This window comes from Martes martes (assembly GCF_963455335.1).
Source record: "Martes martes genome assembly, chromosome: 7".
In the NCBI taxonomy this organism is placed as follows: Eukaryota; Metazoa; Chordata; class Mammalia; order Carnivora; family Mustelidae; genus Martes; species Martes martes.
This window is the reverse complement of record NC_137894.1, coordinates 43446828-43463292: the sequence shown is the minus strand read 5'-3', so window position 1 is coordinate 43463292 and position 16465 is coordinate 43446828. Positions and strand designations below refer to the sequence as shown.

Here is a 16465-nt window from a genome sequence, read left to right as displayed (position 1 = left end):
CTGAAGGTTCTTAGGAGCCTATTAAAAAGAATTTCCTGTTGGCTCCTTCTTAGGAAGGCAGCATAACATAGTGGGTAGGGCTTGGCTTTGGAATCATACAGAACTGAGTTCGAATGTGAGTCTGTTTTTGATTGGACTGTGCAATACCACTTTTGCATAGGATTTTTAGCTGGGCACATAGCCACCAAGGGAACGCTACATTTCCCATTCCTTACGGTCAACTAAGTTCTGGGGTTGCGAGTGGGAGTGAGTGTGCCCTGAAAGTGTTAAGAAGTGTGTCCCGCCCTTCTCCCTTTTCCTATTGTCTAGAAAGTAAACTTGGTGGGGGAGTCATCTTGGATCAAGCAAATGCCCCGGGTGACTGAGAGAAGCAAACACAATTCATTTCTGGAACAATGCAATGTCTATCCAGGCTTCACTGAATGCCACAGATAAAGTTCCAAGACACATATACTCACAGTAAAAGGCAAGACACAGACTGAGAAAAGATACTTGCAAATCACATATCTGACAAAGGACTTTGTCTTAGTTTGGGCTCCTATAACAAAGTACCATCAATTGGGTAGCTTACAAACAACTGAAATTTATTCTCAAAGTTTTGGAAACTGGAAGTCTGAGATAGGAGATACAGCATGGGTAGGTTCTGGTGACAGCTGGTTTCTCGTATCCTCATATGGTGGAGAGTGGGCTAGAAAGCAATCTGGGGTCTCTTTATATAGGGACCCTAATCCCATTTATGAGAACTCAACCCTTATGGGTAGATGACTTCCTCATGGCCTTATGACTTGCCAAGCATCCCATTTCCTAATATCATCACATCGGGGATTAGGATTTCAACATGGGAATTTTCAATCCATAACAGACTTGTATCTGGAATACACAAAGAACTCTTTCAAGTCTATGATAAGATAAACAACCCAATTAAAAAGTGGGCAAATGATTTGAATAGACACTTTACCAAAGAAGATAACCAAATAGCAAATGAGCACATGAAAAGATGCTCAAAATCATCAGGGAAATGCAAATCAAAACCACAATGAGCTACGATTTCACACCTACCACAATGGCTACCATCAAAGACAGACAATAACAAATGCTAGCAACCATGTGGGGAAATCAAAATCCTCAAATATTACTACCGGTGGGAAGCTACTTTGGAAAACAATTTGGCAGTTTCTTCAAAACTTAAATTTACCATATGACCCAGCATTTCCACTTGCAAAGAAATGAAAACATATGTTGACACAAAGACTTAAATAATGTTCATGGCATCATTAATCATAATAGTCCAAAGTGGAAACAACCAATTAGTGAATGGATAAATCAAAAGAACTATATTCATACAATGGAATACAACCACAAATTATATAACTCCATTTATGTGAAATGTCCATAAAAGGCGAATTGTTGGAGACAAGTAAACTAGTGGTTGCCTGGGCCTCAGAGTGGGATAAATGGGCATTAAAGGTCTTATGGGGATAATACAAAAGTTCTAACACTCAATTATGGTAATGCATGGTAATGTATGCATATACAATTGATATATTGTATATACATATATTGTACATACAGTTGTGTATATTGTATATACCAGTTGTGTATACCACAACTCGGTAAACTCACTGAATTGGATGCCTGACATGGGTGAATTTTATGTATATGAACTGTATCTCAATAAAGTTACAAGACATAGGCTCACAGCCACTGCCACGCCACCCTCACTCATTAATGCCAGTGCCGTCTCTAGCTCACAAGCTCCAGACAAAGGAGAAGGTGGCGGGGGCGGGGGGCGGGTAAGTAAGGAGGTCTCCGTACCATGACTGGTGCAAAGCAGACTGCCCACAAATCCGCCCAGGTAAAGCAACCAGGAAGCCGCTGGCTACAAAAGCTGCTCTCGAGAGTGCGCCCTCTACTGGACAGGTGAAGAAGCCTCATCATTACAGGCCTGGTACTGGGGCACTCCGTGAAATTAGACATTATCAGAAGTCCACTGAACTTCTGATCTGCAAACTTCCCTTCCAGCGGCCGATGTGAGAAACCACTCAGGACTTCAAAACAGATATGCACTTCTAGAATATAGCTATGGGTGCTTTGAAGAAGGCAAGTGAGGCTTATCTGGCGAACCTTTCTGAAGACAACAACTGGCGTGTTATCCATGCCAAACGTGTCACAATTATGCCAAAAGACATCCAGCTAGCATGCTGCATACGTGGAGAATGTGCTTAAGAATCCACTATGATGGAAAATATTTCATTCTGTATATAAAAAGAAAAAATTCGCTTCTTTCCTGTTATTTGTAGTTCTGAATGTTAGATTTTTTTTTTTTAATGTTAGATTTTTTTTTTCCATGGGGTCAAAAGGTACTGAAGTATATGATTGCAAGTGGAAAACTAGGGGGGCAGACATCAGATATTGGCAGCTTTTCCATTTTCATTTGTGTGTGAATTTTTAATATAAATATGGCAGCATAAAGCATTCATGCAAGTCAAAATGTTTCAGTGAACATGTTTCAGCAGTTCAGCTTTATAATAATTATAAATAAACCTGCTACATTTTTCTGGACAATGCCAGCACTCGGATTTTTTTTTTTTAAACAAGTAAATTTATTGATGGTAACTACATGGGTGTTTGTAGCATTTTTATCATACAGCAGATTCCATCTCACTATACTTTTCCGACATACAAACACATGTTTCTAATGTTGTCTGTCTTCTGTGCAGTTCCTGTCAGTTTGCTATTAAAATACATTACACTATAAAAATAAAAATGAAAAGACATAGACTTTTATGCATTGGCCTTTCTTTCAAGAACTAGAGCAAAAGTAAACTAAAAATGTTTTCAGATACATAAAAGTCAAGGCAGATCATCAGCAAGAGATTTTTTTTTAATAAAAGGAGATTTTAGAGAATATACATAAGCAAGAAGAAAAAAACATGTGAGAAGGAAGGTTGGGGATGCTAAAAAAAATGATGAACAAATAAACAAACTAGAAGAGAAAGAAATTTATTAACCTGATCCAAGGCAATTGTTAAAGCTTATGGTAAACAGTATATTTATGTCAGATGTTTTCTCTTTACAAACAAATTCAAGCAAGGACGGGTGCCATCACTATTTCTCTTAATGTTGTTTGGGCCATTTGTGAAACAAGAAGAAATCAAAGGAATAAGGATTGGAAATAAAACCATTCTTTTTTTTTTTTTAAAGATTTTATTTATTTATTTGACAGATAGAGATCGCAAGTAGGCAGAGAGGCAGGCAGAGAGAGAGGAGGAAGCAGGCTCCCTGCTGAGCAGAGAGCCCTATGCAGGGCTCCATCCCAGGACCCTGAGATCATGACCTGAGCCGAAGGCAGAGGCTTTAACCCGATGAGCCACCCAGGCGCCCTGGAAATAAAACCATTCTTATTTGCAGACTGCATGGTTATCTTCTCAGAAGACCCAAAATTTATTAAGAATTATCTTAAGATATTTAAGATAAGAATTTATCAATAAATTATTAAGATAGGAGATTTTAGCAATATTGATAAACAATCAACACACAAAATTCAATTATATATCCACCATGCCACCAACAATCAGTTTGAGAATATAATTGAAATGATAGGCTTTATAAGAGAAACAAAATATGCAAAGTACTTTTACTTAGGAATAAATCTAACAAAATACATTCAGGCTTTTTATGGAGAAAATTGCAATAATTTCTTAAAAGACATTAAAGAAAACTTAGATAAATTAAGAGATAAATCATGTTCTTGGGTAGGGAGATTCACTATTGTAAACATGTCAGTTCTCCACAATGCAGTTCAAGTCTGTTCCAAAAAAAAAAAATCCTAACAAGATCATCCATAAAACTTGAAAAACCAATTCCAAATTTATACTGAAGAGGAAAATGTCAAAGTGTAGCTAAGACACTCCTGAAGAAGAACAAAGTATTGGGAATTAAACTGCCACACAGTGAGATATTAATATAAAGTGATTAAGACAGTGTGCAGGAGCAGGGATAAATAGACCACTGGAGTAGGAGAGATAAGAAACAGACCTAAACATATGTGGAAACTGGATTTAGTACAAAGCAGACATTGCTTAACCATGGGGGAAAGGACGGACTATTTAATAAATGATGCTAGAACAACTGGTTATCCATAAGGAGGAGGGGCAGACAGAATCCCTATCTCACACTATGTCCAAAAGCAAGTCCATTTTGTACTCCATGTGGATTAAGCACTGAACAATGAAAGACCAAATCTATACATGGGATCAAATTGAATAAAAAAATCACACACACACACACATGTGTGCATATAAAATCTGGGGAAGACTAAAATAAGGTCTGTAGTGTGGTGAACAGCATTTACCAGTGTCAGTTTCTAGGTTTTTATATCATGCTACAGTTAGATAAGATACCACCATTGGGGAAGGCTGAGGGAAGGGTTCATGGAACAACTCCATGCACTATGTTTGCAACTTCCTGAGTCTACAATTATTTCAAAATTAAAAGTAAGGTGAAAGGAAAGTTATAAAATGTTCAGAAGACAATATGAAATGTTTGTGACCTTGATGTGGGAAAGAGTTTCTTTAGCCATGATTGAAGATGCAGAAACCATAAACTTAGGTTTATAAACACAATGACATTGTAGAGTTAGGAATTTCTTCATGAAACCACACCAAAAATAAAAATTAAGGGAAGACATGTGCCCCATATGTAATCACCATTAAACAATTAGTATCCAGAATACAAAAATAACTATGAATCATTAAAAAAAAAGAAAAACAACTCAATAGGAAAATGGGCAAATAGGTAATAGATATTATTGGCGAAGAAATACAAACAGTCCAAAAGCATATGAAAAACATCTCTTGGTTTCTATAGTAGTCAGGGATGTGTTACATAAAATCCCAATGAAATAGCATTTCATAGTGAAAAAATAGAGCAAAAACTTAAAAAAAAAATAAGTATCAAGCACCAGTAAGGATATACAATTATGAAAAGTCACATATACTGAGGATGGAAGCACGTGGAATGGTGCTTGGCAATCGCCATTGAAGCTGAGTGCACACATAGCACATGGCCCCAGTGTGCAGGTCAGAGTAGGGAACAATACAGATGCTCATCAAGGTTGAAGAGATAACACTGTCGTATATTAATATGATGGAATATGAACAGCTATTAGAGTGAACAAACAATAAGCCTGGAAAACCAGATGAATGGATTTCAGAAAGAATAGTTTGAATGGAAGGAGCCAGATGCTAAGGAATGTGCAGAGGAGACCTCCATCCCCAGGACACACCAAATTAGCTACATTCTTCAGGGATGCAGACACAGGGGGTAAAACAAAAAGAGAAGCAAGAAAGTGATTACTTCAAAAGGCAGGAGAGTGGGTCCCGTGGGAGGGGAGTGGGCCTGTGATCTGCTTTTGATCTGGGAGAAGCAGACAGAGGGCACCTGGGGTGTCAGCAAACATTCTCAATCTAGACCTGGTCATAGTTTTATCAGCGTCCACTTTGTAACTATTTGTTGGTTTGTGTGGTAGACGGACTTTTGTGTATGAATATTACCTGAAGAGGAAAAAAGTGTAGAACATACACCGTTTTACATTTCTGCCATCACAGGGTTAATCACCAGGTCGCGTGAAGATGCAAGTTATGTGAGAGCAGGAGCCAGGTCGAATGTGCCCTTCCAGCCTGGCGAGCACTTAGGAGGTGCTCAACAATTGCTCCATGAGTGACTAGCAACCTGCTACTGTTTAAAACGAAGCCTGGGCTTATGGAATTGCATCTGCTTTTACAGCCTAGCTTAACCTCTTCCGCAGGAGTGACGGAGCAAGACTCAACCAGCAGCCTTACTTCCTGTGGACTCCATGACTAGCGGAAAGCAGGAGGCCGAGCAGAGGCCGTGGGCGCGTCCAACCGACTCCGCTAGGACTCGTCTAACACCTACATTCTGCTAGACAACTCAGAGTCGAAAAGGACAGCTCAGCTGGATGGCAGCCTACAACTGAGCAACTCCGCTGTTTATAGCCTTCGGCATCCATCAGTGGGACGGTCTTTGGCAGGAGGTGTGGAGGAAATGTTCCCGCATGGAGCCAGCTCCTGTCAAGAGAGGTCCCTCTAGAAACTTCAAACGATGACAACGGTCCCAGGTTTGGGGCACAGTTTATGGTTCCCTGCCTATGACCCAACATCAAGCTGCTGAGCCCAGCCTGCCTGGTAGATGACAGCAGCTCGCCTCTCCTACGTGGGCTCCAGGGGACAGAGGGATACAAAGAAGAGAGGTCAGGAGTTCACATGGTCATTTTTTGCACAGGCAAATCATGGCCTCGCGGTTCAGGTAGAAAGTCTGCATTTCTGTCTTCCTGCCTGCATAGGCTTGGAATCTGGTCATTGGTTAATCTGAAATTATGTTAACCCAGCCATGGTTGAGTCATGAATGGCCAAGGAGCCTGGGTTTCACACATGAAATGGTCTGTGCTGAGTCACAGGTGTGTTCATGTGTCCACTCACTGAATAAGCACGCACTGAGTGCCAGCTGTGGGCAGGCACGGTGCTAGGGGGCACAGTCCGTGTCCAGCAGGGGAAACTCAGGATACCATCTTAGACTAGGCTGATGTAGGTATTCTCAAGAAGAAGCAGATAAGGTAGAATTGATTCACTGTCTCAATGTATCAGTTCTAGAGGAGACTCCTTGAGTTTGGAAACATGGAGTTTAAGGACCAAGGAGAGGAAGCACCTGACCCTATCACTGGATTTCTCATGGCAAGTACTAGAAAAGGTGGGGGAATGTAAATGTTTGCAGCATAAAGTCTTGGATGACTGGACTAGAAAGAGAGACACCGATATTTGGGGAAAGACCCCAAACTTTTGACATCACTCAGGGAAGAGAAATTATTCTTTTTGAAGAGAGGTATCTTGGTTCTGTGTTAGAAACAGCATGCCTGGCTGTAAAAATATCAGCACTGTCCCTCTCCATGGCCCCACAGCATTTACGGAGCATGCCTTAATGCCCAGACTGTACTTGGGTAACAGGAGACAGGTTGAGCCACTCATCACTGAAACACAATGGGCTCCATGCTCTGATAGGACTACAGGAGACAGTGGGCCTTTTTTTCTCAGAGTTCATCTGGGCACATTTTTTACCTTGATCGCTCCTGCCAAAGAAAGCAAAACATCCAGTGATCATGCAAGAAGCATGTCTGTTAATTCATAAGTGTTGACACTGGGAGGTGACAGGCAAGTACGGAGCTGTTTATAAGAAGAGCATGCATTTCTGATCATTTTGGTAGTTAACCTTCTTGAATTTAAGCTAAGAATTTCCACTCTGTGTAATGCTTTTTGAACAGGACATTAAAGTGTTTGTGTGAAATACAGTTATTTGTGATGATATATTTACTTAATTAGAGAATTTTATGCCTTTGGAACTCTTGTTTAATAATGGATTTGAACGTTTTAAGAAGTATAAAAAATACACTATGGCAGGACCTTCGAGAAAGTGTGGAAGAAATATTAATCAAACATTAAAGGAGAGAGCAGTTAGACAGATTTGAAACTCTGCAGTGAGGAACCTTCTTCATTTATTTTGAAGAGAGAGAATAACCATTAGAACTGAGAAGACAGAAATCCTCTGGGAGGGACCAAAAAAGGAAATACCAGATGCAGAATGTTGAACAAGCGATAACCAGTGGAACACGGTAACATGGGATTTTCATGCTATGACAGTGTGTCCTATGCGGGGCAGCATGTGGGGAAATGCCTGCTGAAGATCTTGGCTGTGAGCCACGGTGGATTCAGAAGCCAGGTGGGCCTTTTATGAGTTATCATGGCACCACTGTGATGTCTGGTGCAGAGAAGGGCAGGGCTGGAGTCAGGGAGGCCAGGCTGGAGAAGACTGCATTATCCGGGAAGATGGGATGAATCTGTGCCAAAGTAGGGGTGCCTGGATGAAGGGGAGAGCCAGTCTATGAAGCAAGGCAGGGACAGAGTTGACAGACCTTGGTGTCATTTGGGTGATGGAGAAGGAGAGCCGGATTGGATGATGATTCTAGTGAGGGGGAGCCCAGAGTGCAGAGGTCACAGCCTCAGGGGTCGGCCTCAGATGAGTTTGGCATATGGGCATGTTGGGGTCTTTGTGGAACTGTCAGAGGGATCACCCAGTGAGAAAGCTTAGGAGTGGGAAGGAGAATTTGAGAGGGCAGAGGAAGAGGAAGACAGTGGAAGAGATGGAAAGATCAGTTAGCCTAGAAAGGTCATTCTTTCTTATAATCTAAGCAATGAAAGCCATCCACTTTAGTGAAGGCCTCCATGATCCCCTGGTCCATAGCCTACAAGACCTCTTTTCTCATGACCTCTCTGCATTAATGACCTTTCTACATCCCTTCCACATCATCCTGGTGTGGACTATGGACTCCTGGTTCTGGTGGGGAGATTAGCTCTGGAACTCCTTCCCTTGCTGCATACACAGGCCAGGCCAGCAGTGATTCTTGGCTTACAGGGTGGATAGACTAGACTAGACTAGACTAGAATGAGCCCTCTGCTCTACCCAGCTTCTTTTAACAATTCAGCTCAAAAGAAATAGCCCCCATCATGGGAAGCTGTAGTTCCCAATGCCTCAAAGTAGTCAACTTGGGTTTTTTCCCCCCAATAAAAGACCTCCCCTGAAATGGGATCTTGTGACTCTCTCTTGTTCAAACCAAAATGAACGTCAAAAGACATTTTGGCACTGTGTCTGCTGTGAAGCCTCAGAACTCATGACCAAATTCCTCATGGGAACAGAGCCAGGGCAATGCTCAGGAACTAGTTCACAAAGAACAGTGTTTCTTGGAAGAGCACATTCTCGAATGCTCAGCCTACACCTGGATGCACGGGTTTGCTCTGAGAACGGGGACAAATGTTTGCAAGTGCCTGACCTGTATCAGGTGCCGTGCTATGCCCCAGGGGATGGGAAGTGGCCAGGCCGCCATTTTCTTTCTGTTTGCTCCAAGCAGAGGTGCAGCAGAGATTTCTTGGGGCCTGTAGGGGCAAGGGAAGCCGGTCTCAGGTAAGTCTTTTTTTTTTTTTTTTTTTTTTTTTTTTTTTTAAAGATTTTATTTATTTATTTGACGGAGATCACAAGTAGGCAGAGAGGCAGGCAGAGAGAGAGGAGGAAGCAGGCTCCCTGCTGAGCAGAGAGCCCGATGTGGGACTCGATCCCAGGACCCTGGGATCATGACCTGAGCCGAAAGCAGAGGCTTTAACCCACTGAGCCACCCAGGTTCCCCGGTCTCAGGTAAGTCTTGAGGAGGCAAATCCATGACAGAAAAGCAAAGCAGTAAAAAGAGACCATAGGAAAGAAATTTGGTTGTTAGCCTTCCCTAAACCCCTCAGTTTTCATGCCTTAAAAGTAGGAACGTCTCCAGGAAGATTATTTTTATATTAATAAAAGGTGAATCGGAGGCTTCATTTCTATTTGGGCTACGTTACATATTGCAGTTAAGGAGAAAAGTCAAAGGTTATCAGGAAACTTACCACACCGAACTAAAGGTTTTGTTTCTTTCAATTTGCTCTAAATTGGGGGTGTAATCTCACCTAAAATTTGTATTTTTATATAATAGAGTCAAAATTTATTTTAATTGTTTATTCTCTGCTAATCTGACATTTAAAAACGATCTTTCTACAAAAACATAACTGAGGACAATCTATGAATTATTTATCCCGGCCTAAGGGAAATCTATCTGTGAGATTTCAAGATTAGTTACAGGCATCAATACTATTGACAGAGCTTATCTGAAGGATAGGTATAAGAAAATAATTTGGGTCTCCTGGGTGGCTCAGTTGGTTAAGCAATTGCCTTTAGTTCAGGTAATGATCCCAGGGTCCTGGGATCGAGCCCCGTGTTGGGCTCCCTGCTCAGTGGGGAGCCTGCTTCTCCCTCTCCTTCTGCACCCTCGCCCTGGTCATGCTCTCTCTCTTCTCCCTCTCTCTGAAATAAATTAAATTTTTAAAAAAGAAGAAAATAGACAACTATGAATACATGTATGCATAAAAATGATCACTATCACAATACTGTTTATTTATCTATCTATTTTAAAGATTTTATTCATGAGAGAGAGCAGCAGAGGCAGAGGGAGAAGCAGGTTCCCTGCTGAGCAGGGAGCCCAACACGGGACTCAATCCCAGGACCTGGAATCATTACCTGAACTAAAGGCAGTTGCTTAACTGACTGAGCCACCTAGGAGCCCCACAATATTGTTTATAATAGTGAGAAAATGAAAACACGCTAAATGTACAATGATAGAGAATTACATAAATTACATAAATTATCATGAGTATGACTATACAAAGTCGTGCTGTATTGCCATTAAAAATGATGATGCACAGTATATTTCTGGAGGTCTGGATGTGGCATCAGGTATACAAATCTTACCACTTGCCCCTCTTTTCTGAGGATACTGGCTAATGAAAAATCAGCAGGCAAAGAGGAATCAAAATCCTAGCTTTATTACTGACCAGGCAAGCCCCAGTGACTCCCCCCCCCCCCACTTCAGTGTGGGGTCGTCTTCATCAGCTGGCTGGAAGAGGGAGACCTGGAGCTGAAGCCAAGGTAGAGCCTCCTTCTTCTCCTGGATAGAGACCTACAGACTTGACTGTGGGGAGAGCTGGACCCACAGAACATACTGTGAGTCCGGTTCATCAGAAAGAGGAGGAGAGAGACAGGTCTGTCTCATTTGCCTGACTGCAGTGGAAGGAAGAGGATAAGAGAAGCAGGTGCTGGGCCTTGCCCTGGGGGCGTTCACCACTGGGGACAGGAAGAGAAGGAGAGGTCAAGGGAGCCCACCTCCTAAGAGCTGAACTTTTAACACTTTAAACCCTGTGCACTAGCAGCAATGTGGCCCAATGTCGGGCCTCACCAGAAGAGCTGTTTCTGGGGCACCTCCAACTCTTGGCTTGGCTCAGGTCATGACCTCAGGGTCATGAGATCGAGCCCCAGATGGAGGCCTGCATCGGGCTGCACTCAACACAAAGTCTGCCTGTCCCTTTCCTTCCTGCCCTGTCCCCGCCCGGCTCGCACCCGCACATGCACACACTCTCTCTTGCTCCCAAATAAATAAATCTTAGGGGGGAAAAAAAGAGCTGTTTCTGCCGAGCAAGTAGGGGAGTGTAGAGAAAAAAAGACAGAAGGCTGCGGTCCCTCCAACATTCTCCGAGAGAGAGGAGATGCTCCATTTTCTATTTGTCGTGGTAGGAATGTGAGAAGAAGAACCGTGTCCCCTCTTCTCCAATATATATATTAACATGAAAAGAAAATTCATAATGTGATTATTATACTATTTATATTCACAAAGATAAACTATAACATTTAAAACATATTTGTTCTTTATATTTTCTTTTTCTTTCTTCTTCTTCTTCTTCTTTTTTTTTTTGCCATTAGCATTTGTGACTTGTGCTCTTAAAAAAAGTACAAATAAAAAATACTAACATGAGGGGCAGCTGGGGGAAGTGTGTACCAGAATTCCCTACTATAATTGCAACTCTTTTGTAACTTCTAAATCCTTTCACAATGAAAGTTGAAAATACACTAGCCTTGCAAACACTATCAGATTATGAGGAAAACATTAGAAGTCATAAACGTCTTCAGGTAGATTGGCTTTCCAGGTGCTTTCTGTCCTAGCCACATGGAGAAGCAGGGACTGAATGTGCCCACCAACTTGAAATAAATAAAAAACTGAATAAAATGTTGAAATAATGGTTTTTAAGACATTGGACAACAGGCAATGAAGGTCAGTGACCTCTGGGGGCTGGGAAACTATTGTAGAGGTGAGCTCTGTAGTTGCCCCCCAGCTTGCTGCATGGAGTTTCTAGGGGCGCAGGGAGAGGGGACCCAGGTGGAGCCCTGGTGGTCTCTCTGAGTTGAAAAGAGGGAGCTGGGAGTTCAGGGAGGCCAAGGTGACTAGATTTTCCAGGGCAGAGTATTAGATAGGAGAAAGCTGTACGGAGAGACATTCCAGAGATCGAGAAAGCAGCCATCTAAGTACACTCGTGTGCACAGCACATTCATATGAACACAGTACTCAAGCCTGGAAAAACAACAGCCTACAAGCCTGGAAAAACAACAGCCTAGGAGGAACAACCCTCAGAGGTCACACCCAGCGGAATACAGTGCCTGTTCCCATAAGCTGGACCCAAAACCTCGTAATTCACACAGCACCGGGCAGAGTACACAGGAAAGTTCTGCCTCAGTAACTGGGAATTATGAATTCTAGGTAGAATACTGCTCCAGGTTCACTCAACAAGTCATAAAGGCAGTACCTAAGAGCATCAAGCTGTTCCCAGGTAATTCAACTGTGTCCCAGAACAACGCTCAAGAATATTTACAGGAATACAGAAATATCCAGTGCCCAACCATGTCTGGCATCAAATAAAAAAACTGTCAGGCATGCAAAGAAGTAGGAAAATAAGACCCACAGAGAGGAGATAAATCACCCAATCGAGACTTGACCCAGAACTGACACTGATGTTCGAGTCAGCAGGGAAGGTCATTAACAGAGGTACTGTTTTCCATATGTTCAAGAAGCTAAAGGAGCACGTCAAGTGGTAGTGTGGAAGATATAAAAAAGACTTGAACTTCTAGAGAGGAAGACACCCATGTCTGAGGTTGGATGAATGGGGGCCCAGACGTTGCAGAGGATGGACTAGTGAACTTGAAGGCAGCAACAGGAACTCTCCAAAATGATCCGACAGAAGCTAGACAGAGAGAAAAAAGACTGGGAGGAAATGCACAGAGCATTAGTGAGCCATGACACAATTTAAAACAGCCTGATAAGTGTGTAAGAGAAGTCTCTGAAGGAGAATGGGATGAAAGGGTGAAACAGAAAAGATTGTTTGAAGACATAACGGTCACGAATGTGCCAAATTTTATAAAAACTGTAAACCTACATATCCAAGAAGCTCAACAAAGCATGACCTTGAGAAACATGAAGAAAGTTATGCCGAGGCATGCCATGATCAGTTCACTCAAAACCAGTGATAGAGAGAAACTGTTAGCCAGAGAAAGAAGACCAGTTATGGACAAAGGAACAAAGATAAGTGTGACAGGAGTTATGTCTCTCTGGAAAGAAGGTGAGAGAAGAGTGGAACAACATCTTTGAAGGGTTGAAATTAAAACAAAACAAAACAAAAACCTACCAACCTAGAATTCTATAACAAGCACAGATATTTTCCAAAACTGAAGGTGAATTAAAAAAAAAAAAAACAAAAAACCCTTCTCAGACATACCAACACAAGAGCTGCTGTATAAAAGCTTCCAAAGAGTTCTTTGGGTAGAAGGAAAATGACCCAAGATGGCAATATGGATCCAAATGAAGGAACAAACAATTCCCAAAATGTTAACTTCATGGCTAAATAGTAAGATTTTAGAATTACTTAACTCTCTTTCGAAGAGAACAAAAATAATCACAATGAAGCGTGGAGTTTATAAAATATGTAGATAAGATAGGACAAAGGTGAGGGTGGAGAAATGAAGCCATTCTGGTGTCAATTTCTCACAGTGTGAGGTGCTGAAACCCCACTCAGAGGCAGACATGGGAGGTGAGAAGGCACCAGGCGCTTTCTGTTGGGACTGTTAGAGAAGAACTCATGGGATGGGGGAGACAGAGATCAGGTGCACCATGAGCAGAGCTCCTGGGAAGAGACCTGGGCGGGAGGTGGGCACCTCTGCCTGGTCAGGCAGCACTATGGGGCCAGGCGACATGGGAAGAGGCCAAAGCCAGCCTTGAACAAGCCATAGTCTCTAAGACTCAGAACTGAACTTAGGAGTAGCAAAAGGGGGCTTTGTAGACTTCCCTGTCACAGGCTCCAGCTTTAGGGTTCATGTGCCTTATCCCAGAATATAACCAACCAAGCTTCCAACTTCCCAGCAGATGCCATATTGCATTTGATATTTTTGAGGGCAAGTACCATAACATCATAAGGTAAGACATTTAAATGGGGGAACTGTTCTGTGAGACTGAGAAGCTGGAGGGAATAAACACAGTGAAAGGAAGGCATCAATCAAAGACCAAGTCAGAGTCTACATCGACAAGGCTAGATTGCACAAAACGAATCTAAATCAATTTAAATCAGGCTTCTAAATATACAGGGAAATAATACAAAGAAGCCCACACCTGCCTCTTAGTATGCTAGGATTCTTCACATGTAATAAAGGATCTGGCTGGGAACACTGGAAGAAAGCCTCCAATCCCTTTCACTGATGAAATATCCTAGACACAGAGAGAATGATTTGCTCAAGGATATGATCAAATAATAATAGTCAGAATCAGGTCTAAGACTCAGGCTGCTTGACCTGCAATTCTGAGTTCCAGCTAATTTTTTAAAAAAGATTTATTTATTTGAGAGCAAGAGATGGAGAGAGGGGCAAAAGGAGAGGGAGAGAGAGAGAGGGCTGGGCACAGAGCCCAACTTGAGGCTTGATCCAGGACCCTGAGATCATGACTTGAGATGAAACCAAAAGTTGGATGCTTCACTGACTGAGCCACCTGGGTGCCCTGAGTTCTAGCTACTTTTAAGTTGGTACATCTTTAAGATTTTTTTAAAAAGATTTTATTTATTTATTTGACAGAGAGATCACAAGTAGGCAGAGAGGCAGGCAGAGAGAGAGGGGGGAAAGCAGGCTCCCCGCCGAGCAGGGAGCCCGATGCAGGGCTTGATCCCAGGACCCTGAGATCATGACCTGAGTGGAAGACAGAGGCTTAACCCACTGAGCCACCCAGGTGTCCCTAAGATTTTTAAATGAAGTATAATATATAGGCGGAAAAGTAAACAAAGGATCAGAAACTGAACACACCACCATAACTAGTGCCCAGATCAAGAAGGAGAGTATTTCCAGCCCTCGAAGTCCATTTCTGGCTCCTTCCAGTCACTATCCCCCGAAAGTAACCACTGCCCCGACTTCCAAAAGCATAGACTACTTCTGCCTGTTTTTGTGATTTCTAGAAATGGGAATTTTTTTTTTTTTTTTGCTTCTTGTTGTTGTACCTAAATGTTATTTTGTGAGGTCCATCCATATTACCGCATATTCAAATAGATGGTTCATCCCCATTGCCATACACTATCCCATTATTTGATTATACAACCATTTACTTATTCCTTCTACCAGACACCAATGGCACTCAGGTGGTTTCTGGTACAGAGCTTTTATAAAGGATGCTCTCATGAACATTCTTTTAGGTATCTTTTGATGAATATATGTTCCCAGCTTTGCTAAATATATATTTAAGACCAGATTGCTGAGTTTTACGCTATGTATGTGTGAAGCAGTAGTAGATACTCTAATCATCAAATTTCAATTCTGGCAATCGAAATTTAAAAATCACCTGACTACAAAATTTTGTATTTGTTTCTATCTGGGCATTTGCCTTATATTGCAGCAACATCACTGAGGGGCAGCTCATGACTGGGTCTGATCTCTGCCCTTGATCTTTGTGGTGCTGGGGGCTTGGGGCTGGGTGCAGAATACCTGTTCTGTGAATACTTTCTTATTTAAATGTGCAAGGAACTGTACAGACATGGTTCTGCTTCCAGGAAAGAAGCACTGACTTCAGACACACGTGGGAAAGACAAAACAGCTCAGGAGAAAGAATAACTAAGCCAAGACTGGTTTTAAAAGTTGAGAACAGAGATCACGGCTCATAAATCTTTGCATTGCTCACATCACGTAACACAGTGCCTGCCCCAGAGGAGCTGCTCAAGAAGTATTTGCCAAATGAATGGGATCAAGATAGAAATGATCATGAATGGATTATATCACATACAGCTCAAAGGAGAGTACGTTTCGAGATGGGAAAACAAGATGAAGATAGACTGGGTAAAAGTTGGAGGAAACAGCGCATTAATCCAAGTCTCATGGAAAACATTTCACATATGGAAAGCCACGTAAGTGGTTGATTAATTCTGTGGTCCCTTTTCCCCAAGCAGAGAAACCTGGATCTCTTACCCTAATCCTCAACAATGTAAAATTGAAGAATGGGCAAGTTAGAGCGACTGGAGGTGAAACCATTCCTTAATAACCAGATGCATAGAATATTTGGAAACTTTCATTAATACTCAAGACAAGTGTATCTCTCTAAGAGACCAGATCTTAAGAACTCCAGGTCAAATGTGAGTTGGTGGTGGGGACACAGGACAATGGGGGTCTTGACCTCCGGCCCAGGCTCTGGATTTTTGCAGTTAAGGCTGATCTTCTCTGTCTGTGCAGCAACGACATTCATAAAGGCAGGCTTAAGTCACAGGGAACAAAGATGTGATGTCAAGGCCTTTCCCGAAAGGGATTTTTGGAGAAAAGGAGGGCTTCAAAAGAAATCAGAACTTGACAGTGTCTTGAATCCCTCAGCAGACCCTGAGGCCTAAGCCGACCGAGAGCAAGTTACACAGACGTGTGCATTTCTGCTGAGAACAACACAAAGGAAATGTCTCTCATCCATTTCAAAACCAGAGAGAAT

At 42.2% G+C, this 16465-nt stretch overlaps 1 pseudogene across 1 annotated transcript; it reads left to right on the top strand.

Moving 5' to 3' along the window:
• Positions 1 to 1816: 1816 nt before the first annotated feature.
• On the top strand, positions 1817 to 2226 carry LOC308345916 (histone H3.3A-like; annotated as a pseudogene). The gene has a single exon. The product of its transcript is annotated as a histone H3.3A-like (transcript).
• Positions 2227 to 16465: the final 14239 nt, after the last annotated feature.